Source organism: Benincasa hispida, chromosome 5 (assembly GCF_027475165.1).
Source record: "Benincasa hispida cultivar pf3 chromosome 5, pf3_genome.v1.1, whole genome shotgun sequence".
Taxonomy (NCBI): Eukaryota; Viridiplantae; Streptophyta; class Magnoliopsida; order Cucurbitales; family Cucurbitaceae; genus Benincasa; species Benincasa hispida.
Window position 1 is genome coordinate 16,933,630 of NC_143482.1, and position 18,365 is coordinate 16,951,994.

Sequence of the window (18,365 nt, forward strand, 5' to 3'; positions counted from 1 at the left end):
TGATCATGTGTACAAGCTTCAAAAAGCTCTGTATGGTTTAAAATAAGTACCTCGTGCTTGGTATGATCACATATATGAATTTCTTCTTAAGCAGAGATATGTGAGAGGAGGAATTAACAAAACGTTGTTTGTGAAGAAAGAAAAAGGGAGTCTTATGATTGCTCAAGTTTATGTGGATATTATAATGTTTAGAAGAATGTCTCAGCACCTCGTAGATCTGTTTGTCAATCAAATGCAAACTGAATTTGAAATGAGTTTGGTGGGTGAACTAACATATTTCTTAGGATTCCAAATCAAGCAGCTTAAGGATGGAATATTCAACTCCCAAAAAAAATATGCAAAAGACGGTTAAAAAATTTGGGCTTAAAAAGACTCGTTCAAAGAAAACTACTACTCCTACATATGTTAAAAGGTCTAAAGACTCTTTTGGGTCTTGTGTTGATGAGAGCTTGTACCGAAGAATTATTGGGAGTTTACTTTATCTCATTCCTAGCAGGCCAAACATTGCCTTTGGTGTAGAAGTTTGTGCCAGATATCAAGCTAAACCTAAAGCAAGTCATTTGTTGGGTGTCAAATGAATCATCAAATACATTAATCATACATGTGAGTATGGTCTTTTGTACTCTTTTGACACGGACAACTCCCTGGTAGGTTATTGCGATGCAAATTGGGCAGAAGCTCAAAAGATCGAAAAAGCACTTCTAGTGGATGTTTCTTTTTTAGAAACAATTTGGTGTCCTGGTTCAACAAGAAGTAGAACTATGTGCCTCTCTCTATTGCTGAAATTGAATATGTTGCTGCAGGAAGTAGTTGCACCCAACTTCTCTGGATAAAGTAGATGCTCAAAGATTACGATGTCAAGCAAAATGCTACATTGTACTACGACAACTTGAGTGCCATAAATATTTCTAAGAATCCAATCCAACACAGTAGAACAAAACATATTGACATCAGACACAATTTCATTCGAGAATTGGTAGAAAGTAAACAGATTGTCTTGGAACATATTTGAACTAAAAATCAGATTGCTGACATCTTCACAAAGGCGCTAGATGTTAAACAGTTTGAGGCTCTCCGTACTGTCCTTGGTCTCTATACAGTTGATTGGTAGTAACTAATCAAGTTTTGCACGTGGGTTGTGAAGGAATTAAGGCCCATTTCACCAAAGAAAGACATGTGGCATAATGTTAACACATGTCGAGGGGGAGATTAGTGCAAGTTAAGAAATATTTATTGATTGTGTTTTATAATAACTCTCGTCGGTTGTGTTTTGGTAGGAAGTTTTTTTTTTTTTTTTAATTTTTGCATACCTATGATTTTTTTAGATGTTATGAGATGTGTCTTTGCATTGATAGTTTCAGGAAAAGAAATGTTTACGATAATGTTGATCCTGTAAAATACTTTTTTTATTGGTGGTTTCCTTTAGTGTCTTATTCTGTTGATATCGCAACTCGTGATTGTTATTGAAGCTAGGGATGCCCGTTGTGTTTATGCTGTCATATTTATAGGACAATTAGTCCTCTAGTTTGGGTTGGCCATATTATTTTGTGTGAAGCTCATATCTTAAAAAGTCAACCTAATGTGTATCCAATCAATAGTGTAATGTATTGACAGAGTTGTGTTTCGTGAAGACATACTTCATGTTCCTCACATCTCTGTCAATACGCCTAGGGATATTCTTCTGAGAAGGGATTCTCAAGCTTAGGAACAGCCTAAGCCATTCGAATAATGCAGACTTTGTTCTTAGAAGGAAAGATAAAATTCAAGTAGGAAGAAGTCTCACGATTTAAGGGGAGTTTGATGCGTTATTTTATGAGGTGGAATTGTGGATGAAATGCGATGATGAAAATGCGTTGAGCACTCAAGTTTTCTCAGTGGAATCCAAGTGTAAACCCCACTACGTTTCCTGGTAAGTCCAGGGTCGAACTCAAGGACTTGGGAAAATAGGTTGCGGTGATAATTTCTAGAAGACTTTGCGGTAACCAAATAAATCAATAATTGTTTGGTGTTGATGTTTGCGGTAATAAAAATAAACAAATGCAGTCGAGTTCGAAAAGAGTTGATAAAACGGAAAATACGATGAGTATGAGGGTTTCGGCTAACACTTCCTAGGATGCGTTCATGCTTTGCGATCATGCAACACACATACAGTAGTAAACCATGTCTCGATGCGAATGCTACAACTTCTAATTTTAGAACGCATGCAATATATGCGATAAGTCTATAGGACCTACACATAAGCCTTTATTCTTATTTATGCGATGACAGAATGACACACACAAATAAGGCAAACCACATAGTATCATACCTATCTCTAGGGTGCATGCGATGCAGGTTAGCAAACAGAGCTTATCTCTAAGTCCCTATCTCTTGTTTATGCAGTTCTAATCTTGCTCTCTCTAGTCTAGATTCTAACCTAGCTCTCTCGAGTCTTTAGGTTCTTTATTTAGACTTTCTCTCGATTAGCTCTAAAGGGATGTTGGGCACAACATAAAACAAGATAATCGCAAGCAATGAACATCCTAGGTCATGTTAGCTTAGTTATTCGCAACCCATTCGACAAGTTTAGCTACTTATGCATGCTAAGAGAGCGAACAAATGTAGAATAAGAACTTCCATTGTACAAATATAAAGTTGAAGTACAAAATAACAACGCAAGAATAGAATAAAGAGTCTGGTAGCAATCTCTTGCTTCCCAGACTTTTACACTGTCTTTTCTACTCATGTTCAAAAGATAATCTCGCTCTCGCGAGAGTTGACCCGCTCTTTGCTTCTACGCCTCCGGGTTCTCTCTCGAGTTGCCCTGAGCGATCTTTTGGCGTCTTGGCTCTTCTCTTGCTTCGTCTTAAAAATAAAAGAAAACTATGGACAAGGCTAAACTATGGAGAAATTTATCTAAGGATCCAAAATCCTTTTCTGAAGGATGCCTTTGGTATTTATAGAGCTTCGAATGAAAGGCGACTTTTCTCTTATGATTGCACTGATGGGATGACTTTAATTCCCTAACTGATGCGCCAAATATTTGTCACCGAAAAGCTGAATGTACTTGTTATCGTTAGTGGCTGTCAACTTAATTTGAATTCTGCTGTCATCAGCTTACTCGATTCCGGGACATCTCATGATTTATTTCAAAAAGAAAACTTTTACACTGGGGTGTCAAATGATTTTTATCCTCGCATATTTTTTGACATTATTATTTTTTTCTAACCTTACGCTGATCCAAGTGCCTTACCTTCATTTTGGCTTGCCCCCACGTGTGTCATCCAGACATCCAACTACGAGCAATGCGCTCTTTTTCAGACTAAACTCATACCTACTTGGCAGCGGAGTTGCGGTCATTTTATTTATGCGTTGATATTGGCAACTTACTTTCATTTTGGCTTGCCCCATGTGTGTCATGCGGACATCTAAATACGGGTAAGTGCCTTTCACAACTTAACTCTTATCAACATGGGTTTCCCATTGCGTTGACAGTGGAGTTGTTATTCTCTTTTTTTTTTAAGAATAGCAAGGTCGAAAATAAATAGCTCACCCCCAAATTTAAAATGCGGCAATGTCCTCATTGCCAAAAGATTGAAAGAAGTCATGCGATGTTCTTAAAAAGCTTCATAAAGAGAGTTTGAAAGAAAGCTAGCAGACCCCTAACTTCTAGAAATATTTCATGAGGTGACTATCTTAAAATTAAGTTGACTCTAGTATTATGGAAGAAAATAGAAGCATGTTTTTCATCATTGAAATCAATATTGGCAAAGAGACGGCATGCGGTAACTTACTAAATTTATCCATGTCAAATGATTGCAGTAATCAAAGAGGATGCGGTGATAAAACTTTTAAAATGAAAATGCGATGTGATATTGCAAAATTTGAAATAAAGTTAAGGAAGAATATAACTCCCAAATTTGCATTGTCGCCCGCATTGTGTATTGATGCATCCTTCTTTACGGCGATCTATCTTCTTTGGATTGCGGTGATGAAATAATATAAGTTGCTTCTCCGTGTAGCGCCTTCGTAATCGTTCGCCTCGATCATTGGCAAGAAAAACATCGAGAGGGTCAAATATTATAAAAAAAAAATTAACAAAATCGCTTCACCGCAATCGTTTAGCACGATTGCATGTTTTTTTTTTCTTAAGAGTAAAATGTAGATGGATAGATGATAACAACAAAGTGATGAAAGTTTATGAAGTATTGATGTAGGAAAAAAGACATTCAAAAGGATTGCGTCCCTGACGAGGTTGAGACATATAGTAACTCAGGGACCACTTATTCCAAGCTAGGCTTTTCACGTCCATGGAGCCTTTCTCTTCTTTTTTTGATCTTCCGAAATTTTGACTGCCTTAATCCGGAGCTTTTTTCCTATTGATGTTCATTATGATGTCCCCCTTGTGCACATCAATTTGAGCGCGACCGATCGAGAGAAATGGTCGTCCCAATATGATGAGCGCATCTTTATCCGCTTTGCAATTCAAAATGATGAAGTCTGCCGGTAAAATGAATTTATCAATTGAGATTGCGACATCTTTCAATTCTCCCTCGGGGTGTATTCAGGATCCATCCGCAAGTAGGAGAATTTCTATCGTGGGCGTAAGTGTGCCAATATTCAATTGTTTGAAGATTGAGAGTGGCATTACGTTTATACTTGCCCCTAGATCGCATATTGCTTGGCCACTATAGATCCCTCCAATGGAGCATGGTATCGTGAAGATTCCTGGATCGCTCATTTTTTGTGGGATCATGGCATTTTGCGTTGTTGCAGCTGTCGCGATCTTTTCTTCATCACTTTGTTTTTCTTTCAATCCTTGCAGAGCTAGTGGTAGCTGGACTGTTTCATGTTTTGAAGGCTTGAGGGTGGACGCAACATCGGGGTTCATTTTCTCAGGCTTTTTCGCATTATAAATCAACGGCTCCCTGGTTGTTACCGCATTTAGGTTGGTCGCAATGGGTTCCTTCTTTACTTCCACAGTCATTTTATCGCTTATCAAGGAGACTGCTAAGCATTGTTCCTTCCCTGTACCCCCAGCGTTGCGTGGAAGCTCAGTTGAGCTCGGTAACGCTCCTTGTGGTCTATTCTTTAGTTCACTCGCAATCTGGCCCATCTTTAATTCTAGATTGCGGATGGACGTTGCCTGGCTTTGAAGCACAGTTTCATTTTTCTCTATATACTACTTTAACAAGCCTTCCAAGGAGGAAGATTGCGGCAATTGCGAGCTACTAGCTTGACTGCTCGTCTGATCGTTATTTCGCGGGAAGAATCCAGGTGGCCCTTCTCTTTGTGCCACAGATTGGAAATTCTGCTGCTAATTCTTCCATGCAAAGGTGGGCTAGTTTCTCCACTCGGGGTTGTATGTATCAGAGAATGGATTATTTTTCACAATGTAAATAGACTGTGGATTCTGCGGGCATTCTTCCATTGTGTGGCCGTCACCGCAAGTCGCACACCTTGCAGTGTTTTGATTAATTGCGTTTACTTGCCCATGTTGCGGTGTTGGGCTGATCGTTCTCTCTTCAGTCCTCGTGATTTTTAGAGATGTGGTCGAGGATATTCTTAGCCTTCTGATTTGTTTTGTCAAGCAGACCACCAGCGGCTGCCGCATTGGCAGCGGTCTGTGAAGAGGGGTCTAATCTATGATAAAAGATCTCCATTTATAGGCAGTCTGACAATCCATTGTGTGGACATTCCCTTATCAGCTTCTTAAACCTCGCTCAGGCATCGCTGAGCGATTCGTCAGATTCTTGTTCAAAATTTGTTATTAATTTCCTTCTCCTAACATTCTCAGTAGATGGAAAATATTTCTTCATAAATTTCTCTACGACCTATTCCCATGAAATGATCTCTCCCGACTCGAGGGAATACACCTATTTTCTTGCCTGATCACAGAGAGAAAATGAAAACAAAGTTAGTCGAACTTCTTTGGCAGAGATGTTCGGGAACACAAAAGTATTACAGATTTCTATAAAACTTCAAAGGTGGGCGTGTGGGTCCTCACCACGCCGTCTTCCGAATTGTCCTGCAGTCTGAATCATCTACAGCATCATCTGTTTCATTTCGAATCTGCTTTCGTCGAGGGCAGGCCTCATGATTCTCGGAGAGAAATCATAGAGGTTGGCAATGCATAGTCCCTAATGGGTCTGTTGCGATCGTTAGCCAGAAGGATTGGATTCACCATGACGTTGTTTTCATTTGGTGCTCCGTTTCCAGGCTACTTCGCCATATCTTCTTTATCTGATTGTTGTTATTGACAGTCTCTTAATCTCCTTCTGAACTTCCTCTCAATCTCCGGGTCGTAATTCACCAGAGATTCAGAGTCTACAAAGAAATCAGAAAAATTACCGTTAGCACACTATTTTGCCGAAGTCCCCGGCAACGACGCCAAAAACTTGATGCATTATTTTATGATGTGGAATTGTAGATGAAATGTGATGATGAAAATGCGTTGAGCACTCAAGTTTTCTCAGTAGAATCCAAGTGTAAACCTCACTAAGTTTCCTAGTAAGCCCAAGGTCGAACTCAAGGACTTGGGAAAACAGGTTGTGGTGATAATTTCTAGAAGACTTTGCGGTAACCAAATAAATCAATAGTTGTTTGGTGTTGATGTTTGCGGTAATAAAAATAAACAAATGCATCGGAATTCAAAAAGAGTTAATAAAACGGAAAATACAATGAGTATTCGGTGAACGGGTTGAGAAGGGTTTCGGCTAACACTTCCTAGGATGCGTTCATGCTTTGCGATCATGCAACACACATACAATAGTAAACCATCTCTCGATGCGAATGCTACGGCTTCTAATGTTAGAACGCATGCGATATATGCGATAAGTCTATAGGACCTACACATAAGCCTTTATTCTTATTTATGCGATGACATAATGATACACACAAATAAGGCGAACCACATAATATCATACCTATCTCTAGGGTGCATGCGATGCAAGTTGGCAAACAGAGCTTATCTCTAAGTCTCTATCTCTTGTTTATGCAGTTCTAATCTTGCTCTTTCGAGTCTAGATTCTAACCTAGCTCTCTTGAGTCTTTAGGTTCTTTATTTAGACTCTCTCTCGATTAGCTCTAAAGAGATGTTGGGCACAACATAAAACAAGATAATCGCAAGAAATGAACATCCTAGGTCATGTTAGCTTAGTTCTATGCAACCCATTCGACAAGTTTAGCTACTCATGCGTGCTAAGAGAGTGAACTAATGTAGAATAAGAACTTCAATTGTATAAATATAAAGATGAAGTACAAAATAACAACGCAAGAATAGAATAAAGAGCATGGTAACAATCTCTTGCTTCCCAGACTTTTACACTGTCTTTTGTACTCATGTTCAAAAGATAATTTCGCTCTCGCGAGAGTCGGCCCGTTCTCTGCTTCTACGCCTCCGGGTTCTCTCTCGAGTTGCCCTGAGCGATCTTCCAGCGTCTCGGCTCTTCTCTTACTCCGTCTTAAAAATAAAAGAAAACTATGGAGAAATTTATCTAAGGATCCGAACTCCTTTTCTGACGGATGCCTTTGGTATTTATAGAGCTTCGGGTGAAAGGTGGCTTCTCTCTTATGATTGCACTGATGGGATGACTTTAATTCCCTGATTGATGTGCCGAATGTTTGTCATCGAAAAGCTGAATGTACTTATTATCGTTAGCGGCTGTCAACTTAATTTGAATTTGACTATCATCAGCTTTCTGTCCCATCGTGATTAATTATGCCTTTCACCTAGATGTGCCTACCAAGTTGTGCCGGCTCTATGCAATAATCCTTCTTGAGCAGTTGTTTACGAATATAATTACCACAAAGCCTTGCGGTAATGTTATGATCGTCCGTTGATTTCTTGTGATCGCTCTTTCTGTCTTGCGTTAATGCATATTCTGCATAAAAATACAAAATCCAATTGTTTCTATGCAATGAACGCATACGACCGCAATGTTATAAACTTAATGCTTTTTGGACGCAATCTAACATATTTTATCAACACAAGCCAACCTTGTATAAGAACTTAGCATTATGATAATGTGCATTTCTGCCCGTTATCAGAGCTCAAATCTTATAGAAAGGGAGTCTCGATCTTAGTGGGAGTCTAAGATTTGCTTCACTGATAATACAACTTAAGGTTGTTTGAAGATAGTGAAGCTCGGCGAGGAGAATATCATCCACCTTAGGTTTATTTTCTAAATCCTAAGTGACCGATGATGAGTTATTCCATCTGATTATTTCTTTATAAATTCTCAATTTCATTTTGTTATTCTCTAATATATTTCATTTTTTATGTTCTAAAATTGCAGTTTTTTTTTTTTTTTTAATTTCCAATTTCATTCATCCTGTTGTGTTTAATTATGTGTCCCAACTCATTGTATGTTAGTTATGTTTTCATTCATCCCGTTTTGTTTAATTAGGGGGCTGTTTTAGTTCTGTTTTCATCCAATTCCAATGGAATGTTTAACTCGTTTAACTCCTCATGATTTTATTTTGCTTATTTAATGGTTGATGAACTACACCATGATTTTAATTCTGTTTTTTTCCAATTCCAATAGAATGTTTAACTTGTTTAACTTCTCATGATTTTATTTTGCTTATTTAATGGTTGCTGAACTACACCATGATTTTAGTTCTGTTTTCTTCCAATTCCAATGGAATATTTAACTTCTATTTGTTGTGTTTAACTCCTCATGAATTTATTTTGCTTATTTAATGGTTGCTGAATACACCATGATTTTAGTTATATTTTTTTTCCAAGTCCAATAGAATTTTTAACTTCTGTTTGTTGGGTTTAACTCTTCATGATTTTGTTTTACTTATTTAATAGTTGTTGAACTACACCATGATTTTAATTCTGTTTTCGTCCAATTCCAATGGATGTTTGTTGTGTTTTACTTCTCATAATTTTATTTTGCTTATTTAATGGTCTGTCCACTTCTATTTAATGCCTTTGTGCTTTTGTTTGTTGATTGAACTTCACCCACTTCTATTTAATACTTTTGTTTGTTGATTAAACTGCACTTTTTTTTTTTTTTTTTTGCATATCCATTAATGACTCAACCACACTATTAATGACTCAACTACTTCATGAAATGGATTGAGTTCATTTATTTATGATTTTTAAAATAAAACTTGAGGCCTATCAAATCTATATTTAATTTATTATAATTTTTTTTTGCTTCAATTAATGTTGAACCACCCACCTCCTCTTTTCTTCCCTATATAACCTCCTCCTCATCCACCTTCAATAATTCGAGAGTCCTCCAAAGGTTTTTTTTTTTTCCAATTTGGTGAGTTGTTTCCATCAACCATACTTTTCTTTTTACTTTTTTCTTTTCCATTTTCTAACTTTTATTTGTTTCATGAGTGGTGTCATTGTGTTCTTTCACCTGTTGAAGGTGTTAAGGTATGGAAAGTTCTATCCTCTTAATTATTATTGTTATACTAATGTGTCTTGTTTCAACTCTAATTTCAAATTTGATCTTGCAACCGTTGGACCCTCTACTCATAGATAATATACGAGTAACAAAAGTATGATCTTTCTTTTTTAAACAAGTTCATTTATTAAGTAATTCATCTCTTTTTTTTTACTGACTTGTTTCGTTATTCTTGTTATGTAGCCCAAACTAACCCAACATTTCATTAGTTTGAGGTTTGTGTTACGTTATATATCAATTTTTACAGTCCATTCCCCTTGTAGTATGTTTTTTGGATTATTATACATGTATTCGACATTTCTTCTACTGTAACAAATTGTTGTTATTTATTTCGTACATTTATTTTTTCATTGATAAGTACTATATATTATTGATAATTATATGTTTGTAATTTGATAATTTGTTGGGCATTTGTATTCATTTTGTATGCATACTATTTTATTTCTGTATGTTTATATATCTCAGTAGTTTTATTTATGTTATACAATGACCTCCATAAAACTTTCTATTTTTGTGCATTTTGAAAATTTGGGCAATAGTTAATTGTAGATTTGAAAGATCATAAAATTAATTGTAGGTTTTTGTTTTTATTGATAAATAGTTATTTATGTTTTTACAAATAAAATTGAATCATAACACATTTTTATTATTATTTTTTTTGATAAATAGTTATTCTAATTTTTACACATAAAATTGAATCATAACAGGTTTTTGTTTTTATTGATAAATAATTATTTCTGTTTTTACAAATAAAATTGAATCACAACAGATTTTGTAGAATTGACCACTTCAAATTGCAAAATATTTGCATAATAATAAGTAAAAGGATTTTTTTTAATTTAGTTATGATGTTTTCATTTACCAGCCACTTTCAAGTGCATAATTGACATTGAAAAAATATCTTCAATTTAGTTGTTCAAATTTAGTTTTGAATAAATTAGTTAAATAATATAATAGCTTATTAAGCTTTTATATATCAAAGTTTTTCTTATTATAAGCATTCACCTAGAAATGGTATGTTCAATTATTATAAGATTCTACCTACAAATAATTATAGGGAGATTAGATGCGGAGTGGCCATATGAATCTCTGAGCTAATACTTATCGGGAATAAGCATTTGCATTTTGGGTCATTCCAACAAATGAGGAATGAGTAGGACAATAAAATAATACAAAACCACTAATACGTGGGTTTATTGTTGGAGTTATCGTTATGTATATAGGAATTAGTATTAGCTCTTGATATACCTTCAAAATTTTAATCCGTATTAGCTTTCACGGTTTCAGGAACAATTTCAACATATTTCCTATTTTTGAATATGGAAAACGAAGAATTATTTATCATCACACAAATCATTACCACCTTTCAGCGAAAACTATTGGTAGCTTTATCCCTTTTCCTAAATGATCATCATAGAATAGAGAACCAATCATCGCTTATTAGACATCAAATTAGGCAACTGAACTTCTTTTGACTTATTTATGAGAATGACTTATGTTGTTGTGAGAGCACACGAATGGATAAATGGACATTTACCATCCTTTGTAATATGATTAGGATGACCGGTCGACTGACACCTACTTAGTGTGTTGATGTCGAAGAGATGGTGGCAATGTTCCTTCACATATTGGCCCACGATGTTAAGAATCAAGTAGTTCAAAGACAATTTGCACGGTCTGGTGAAATTGTTTTACGACATTTCAACTTCGTCCTTGCTGCAGTTCTACAACTTCATGAGATATTATTAAAAAAACCATAGTCCATCACAAATGATTGCACTGGTGAGAAATGGAAATGGTTTGAGGTATTAAATCAGTTTTATCAATACATGGTCAAATACTAAAGAACTCTATTTCAAGAAACCACAAATATAACTTATTTATGGCATATGAACTCAAACGGAATTGTTTGGGTATTTTGGATGGCACATACATCAAGGTCAATGTTAGTGCAACTGATCGACCATGATATTGTACTAGGAAGAATGAAATAGCCACAAACGTGTTTGGTGTATGTTCTCCAAATGGAGAGTTCATATTCGTGATGCTAGGGTGGGAAGGGTCCGCAGCCGATTCTAGGGTGCTTAGAGATGCGATTTCTTGACCTACTAGATTGAAGGTCCCAAAGGGTATATGGAACTTTCCAGGACAATATTTTTTGTGTGTAAACTCAAATAGATTTTCAACTAACTATTTATATAACATGTATAGGTTATTTCTACTCACACGATGCTGGATATTTCAATGCTGAGGTTTATTGATACTGTATAGGGGAGAACGATATCACCTTTTAGGATGGCGTGGTTGGAAATGTACTGATTAATCCAAGAGAATTTTTCGACACGAAATATTAATCCACTAGGAATTGCATAGAGAGAGCGTTTGGTGTACTGAAAGGTGAGTGGGCAATTTTTCGTGGAAAGTCATTCTACCCAGTGAAGGTCTAATGTCGAACAATAACAGCGTGTTACTTGCTTCACAACCTGATCACTAAGGAGATGGGGCTAGTTACAATGTTGGAAGCATTAAAGGATGAAAACTTTGTACCTATTGGATTGAGCGAGGACAATATACAATTTATTGAAACATTTGATGAATGGACTAACTTTAGGGATGATTTGGCGTGTTTGATGCATGGAACAAGCATCATAAAGAAATGCTTTATCATTGAAACTGCCTTCTTATGAATTTAACTTTAATTGACTTTGTTTCATATTCTTGTAAGCTCGAACATTTTTCTTGTTTTTTTTTTTATGAAATGTCTTACATAATTCGTACTACGAAATGTATTTCTCTACGTATTCCCTTTTTAATTCAATTCGATATAGAAATGCATATAGTTTAATGGTTAGTCGTGATAAGATCAAAAAACACACATAGCCTAAGTTTGAAGACGTAAAGCTGGTTGAATCGTTAATGCATTTGGTCGAAAATGGGTGGCGAGCTGATAATGGAACTTTCAAACCTGACTATTTGCAACTACTCGAACGTATGATGGAGGAGAAAGTTCCTAACTATAGCATTGGAGCATTGACTATAGAGTGCAAGGTGAGATTCTTAAAACTACAGTACACAACAATTAATGAGATGTTGAGAAATGCATGCAGTGGCTTCAGTGGAATGGGGAGTTCAAATGCGTGGATGCAGGGAAGGATGTGTTTGATTTATGGGTTCATATAAGCTAATACATTACGGTGTATTATCACGGTTAGTATACTTTTTCTAACATAATATATATTCATTTGCAATCACATCCTAACGCGAAGGGGTATGAGACACAAACCATTCCCTCATTTTGACAAACTTTTCTTTATTTTTGGGAAGAATAGAGCTACTGATGAAAACTGTCACTCTTATCGACCAGGCATTAGAAATGGCGGAAAATATTAATGCTTCCATATTGGAATCAGAGGATAATGAGTAACCAGAGGACCAAGCATTTGAGAACATACTGATTGTTGATGGCATAGACGAGCTTTTCGATACACCTACCAGTAGGTGTGTCGGACCAACAAACACCACCTCGAGAGGAAACAAGAGAAAGAGAAGTACATTCCAATATGAGTTTCTCAACATAGTCCAATCAGTGATGGACGTCCAACAAACTCAAATGGAAAAACTTGTATCTTAGCAAAAAGAGAAATATGAGCTGGAGGTTGGGATACGAAAGGACGTCGTCCAACAGATTTTCCAGGTTGAGGATTTGGAGGAAGATGATCGATTGACCCTTATGGATATCGTGTTGATTGATATTCATAAAACATACTGTTTTTTAGCCGTTTCCCTCGAGTCCAAGCATAGATATTGCATGCATTTGTTGGGCAAAACAGACTGATTTGAAGCTATGTTGTGGATGTCTTGAATTATATATATATATATTGTGTATGTAACTTGTCCTTTTGTTAATATATATATATATATATATATATATAATATATATATATATATATATATATATGTATGGGCCGGAAAATATGGCTCTTGTATAAGCTAGTATCTATTTTTTGTGCAACAAGTAAAATTGCTTTTGTTTAAAAGAATTTTTTTTCTTTATTAAATTTTTCTAAATAGTTGTCTAAACTTCCAAAGTCAATTACTAGAAATCAAACTTGTAAAATAATTGATTTTGTTTAAAAATAATTTTTTTTCTTCATCAAATGATTCTAAATAGTTGTCTAAACTTTCCAAAATAACTAATAGAAATCAAACTTGTAAAATAATTGCTTTTGTTTAAAAGGAATTTTGGAAGGAAAGATCCAAAACTAAAACCTAAACAATAATTCATGATTATAAAAAATGTCTATTTAAAAAAAATTCAATCAAAATTTTAATCAAACAAACCATTTGTAGAACTATGGTATAAAAAAGTTTCAAAACAAACAAGTAGATCATTTAAATAGATCCTTTTAGACTTAAAAAAACTACGTCAGATATCCCTTACATCCTATATGAACTCTGCACCCAAAACACAAACATATGAACTCAGATAAAACAACTCTACACCTTAAACACAGACATACGAGCTCCAAACATCTTATATCAACTCTGCACCCAAACAACCTCTATAGTGATTTTAAAAATGACAAAAGTGATTATAGTCATTTTAGAATCACTCCCAAATGTGCTTTAATTTCAAATCAAAGTCGTACTTCTCTATACAATAATAGATTCAACAATCAATAATATTTAAGATCATAAACAAAATCCAACAACATGAACAATTGAATCCTCAAAATCAAACAATAACAACGCCAAAGGAAAAGCCCCAAGTAAGTTGCTCAAACTTGAAGAAGAATCAAATCGAATATGTTATTAAAATAAAAAACGTAGAATACAGAAGCAAAAAATTGAGAGAAGCCATGACAAAAGAAAAGATAAAATTTGAGCATTTAAGTGGTGGTGCGATAGAGAAATCTTCTAGTGCTTTGACAAGCGGATTGATCCAGGCTCAAAATCAGTGGGACATGGAATGTTAATTGTTAGAGACAGTGACAGAGTGGACCAAGTCAAGAGGTCAACTGATGCCAAGTCAACACAGTCATGCCAAGTCACTAGTCCCAGTCATGGATGAGGAAGCATAAATAGTCTTTAGTTGTTATGATTTCCATAACAAACTATATTCCCTCATTATTTTCTAATTGGCTATTTCAAATATTTGTTGATTTTGTTATTACATTAGTTATAATTCACTATTCTTGGACAACCCTAATTTAGGGATCCTCTGTGTATAAATTGGCAAGTTTCTGCCTCATTAAAGATATAAAAAAATACAGTCGAGCTATACCCTCTCCTACAAAAATTCTGCTAATTAAAACTTTGATTTGGTATCAGAGCCTCAATGGAAAACGCCTTCTTCTTCGGGTACTCTGGCACAAATTTCGGGTCGACCAAATTTTAGCAGTCCTCCGCTGAATCAGGTACTAAATCAGATCACGAGTATCAAACTTGAGATTCTACGTGGATACAAATTGGAAGGTCACCTAACGGGGGTGAACCTTGTCCTCAGATGTTTCTTTCTCTATCCACTCCGCAATCTACCCCTGTAAGCTCAACTAAACCCGATGCACAACAGCTTGCGGGAGGAGAATCCAACTCTGCTGTAGCTAACATTGTCAATCCTCAGTATGAGGCCTGGATCACAGCAGATTAGCTTTTACTTGGTTGGCTATATAATTCGATGACATCAGAGGTTGCTATTCAACTTATGGGATTCAACAATGCTAAGGAACTCTGGGATGCCATTCATAGTCTATTTGGAGTCCAATCTAAAGCAGAGGAAGACTATCTTCGTCAAGTGTTTCAACAAACCCGCAAAGGTAACTCGAAAATGAGTGAATATTTAAAACTAATGAAGCTACACTTTGATAATTTGACTTAGGCTGGAAGTCCGGTAACTACAAGAGTCTTAGTGTCGCAAGTTCTACTTGGCCTGGATGAAGAATACAACCCTGTCGTGGTTGTCATTCAGAGTAAACCTGATATTTCGTGGATGGATATGCAGTCAGAACTCCTGTCTTTTGAGAAACGATTGGAACATCAGAACAGCTCTAAAACAACTATTCAATTTGGTCACAATGCATCTGTGAACGTGGCCTTTAGTAAATCTCCAAATGGTGTGAAATTGCTCAATCAAAGTAGTGTTCCAGGCAACAATCAACAAACAAATCGTCTACAGTTCAATGGTCAAAGAGGTAACTACAATAACTACAATGGAGGGGGAAGCTCAAACAATTTTCGAGGCCGAGGAAGAGGCCATGGAAATCGCCCTATGTGTCAGGTATGTAAAAAGATAGGACATCTTGCTAATGTGTGTTATCATAGGTATGATAAGGAGTTCAGTCCTCAACAACATCAAAACGGAGAAAATGGAAATGGTTCTAATCCACTAGGCAATAATCCATCTGCATTTGTAGCAGCACAAAATAGTAATCCATTCCTGGCTACATCTGAAACAGTAACCGATCCCAGTTGGTATGTGGTCAGTGGTGCCACAAATCATTTCACAGCCAATTACAACAACATTGCAAACCCTACTGAATATGGAGGTAAAGAAAGTGTTACAGTAGGTAATGGTGATAGTTTGCAAATTATTCATGTAGGAAACTCTTCGACTGATGGTGACTATAAGTTAAGTCTGGAAAATATGCTATATGTGCCTGATATAGCAAAGAACTTAGTCAGTATATCAAACCTTGCTAAAGATAATCATGTGTTTATTGAATTTCACGATGACTGTTATGTTGTTAAGGACAAGCTTATGGGTCAAATGTTGCTGAAAGGAATTCTTAGCAATGGTCTTTATAAACTAATTGGTGTGGCAATGAAACCTATGGATATTTCGAAGAGAGGTGGTGTAGCTTCAAAGCAGCCAACCAGTGTTAATATTGTTGAATCAAAGGTTGTTTGGCATAGACGGTTGGGTCATCCATCGTCCAAAGTTTTAAATTCTTTACTTAGAGAATGTAATCTGCAAGTTAAATATAATGAAGAATGTGATTTTGTGATTCCTGTCAACTGGGCAAATCCAAAGCATTACCATTTTCTGACTCTACTTCTTGTGCTGATCAAGTGTTTGATCTTATTCATACAGATGTTTGGGGTCCTGCTCCCGTTGCATCAACTAATGGTTATCGCTACTATGTGTCGTTTATAAGATGATCATAGCTGGTTTCTATGGATCTATCTATTAAACCAAAAATCAGACACGTTGGAAGCTTTTAAACATTTCCTACAATTGATTAAAAATCAATTCAACATAATAATCAAGACATTACAGTCAAATAATGGAGAGGAGTATAATCGCATTCATCAGTTGTGCAGCTCCTTAGGGATTATTTCGAGAAAATCTTGCCCCTACACTTCTCTTCAGAATAGAAGAGCGGAACGAAAGTACAGGCACATCGTTGAAATGGCTCTAACGTTACTGGCACATGTTTCCATGCCGTTGCACTTCTGGTGGGATGCATTTGTTACAGCTGCTTATCTAATAAATGGGCTACCAACATCAGTCTTACAAGGCAAATCTCCAATGCAGGTATTGTTTGATAAGAAATTGGATCTCACTAACTTAAAATTTTTTGGATGTGCCTGTTATCCATGTTTAAGATCATATCAAGCCCACAAACTGGAATTTCACTCAGAAAAATATACCTTCTTGGGCCCAAGCCCAGTTCATAAGGGACACAATGTGTAAATCTGGATGGACGAATCTTCATATCACGGCATGTGGTGTTTAATGAAAATGAGTTTCCTTTCTCCTCTGGTACCCCAAATTCCACTAATGAGCCCACAATCCATTCACACCCAGTCCTAAATAATCCACCACATATTACACTAAATCTTAACCCATTAATTAACAACCTACCTAGTCCTTTGGCTTAGCCCAATCTATCCACTACCCAAAATCAACTCTCTAATGAACCTTCACCACTTCCTAATCCATTATCTCCTTCTTCATCCGATCCATTATCTCCTCCTTCATCTGATCACAGCCCAAGCCTAATCTTAAACTTGCCTACCACTACTCCAACACACGTGCCATCTATTCCATCTCCGGATCGATCACAAGAGTCATCTTCGACCTCACAACCTGCGTCTCCCTTAAACTCTGACCTACACCCCTCGATAGAAACCAATCAAGCAGTGTTACCATCTCACCCAATGATTACCAGAGGAAAGGCCAGAATTTTTAAGCCAAAAGTTTGGATTACTGAGACCAAGAGAGATTGGTCGTTAACTAAATCCACTAGGTTAAGGATGCTCTTGTTACTCCACAGTGGAAGGAGGCCATGGACGTTGAATATTCAACTTTAATGGCCAATCAGACCTGGCATCTTGTTCCCCCCTCTCCGCAGTACAATGTGCTGGGCAACAAATGAATTTTCAGGCTAAAAAGGAATGAAGATGGATCGATCCAACGATACAAGGCAAAGTTAGTTGCCAAAGGGTTTCTTCAACATCCTGGGGTTGATTTTTTTTGAAACTTTCAGTCCTGTTGTCAAGCCATCAACTATTCGGGTAATCCTTAGTATAGCTGTAACCAAAGGGTGGTCTCTTCGACAGTTGGATTTTAACAACGCATTTTTGAATGGCAACCTGAATGAAGATGTGTACATGAACCAACCACTAGGATATGTTGTTACCACATGACCGGATTATGTCTGTAAATTAGATAAAGCGATATATGGACTGAAACAAGCACCGAGAGCGTGAAATAACACGCTACGGTTTACACTTACCAGCTGGGGATTTCACAACTCAAGATCCGATTCCTCCTTGTTCATTTACCACTCTGGACCATTAGTTGTGCTACTTTTAGTCTATGTTGATGATGTTATTGTCACTGGGAACAATACTACTATGATCTCGCGTCTGGTTCGTGCTCTAGATTTGACATTTTCCCTCAAAGATCTTGGGGCTCTAAACTATTTTCTTGGGATTCAGGTACACTATCTTGAA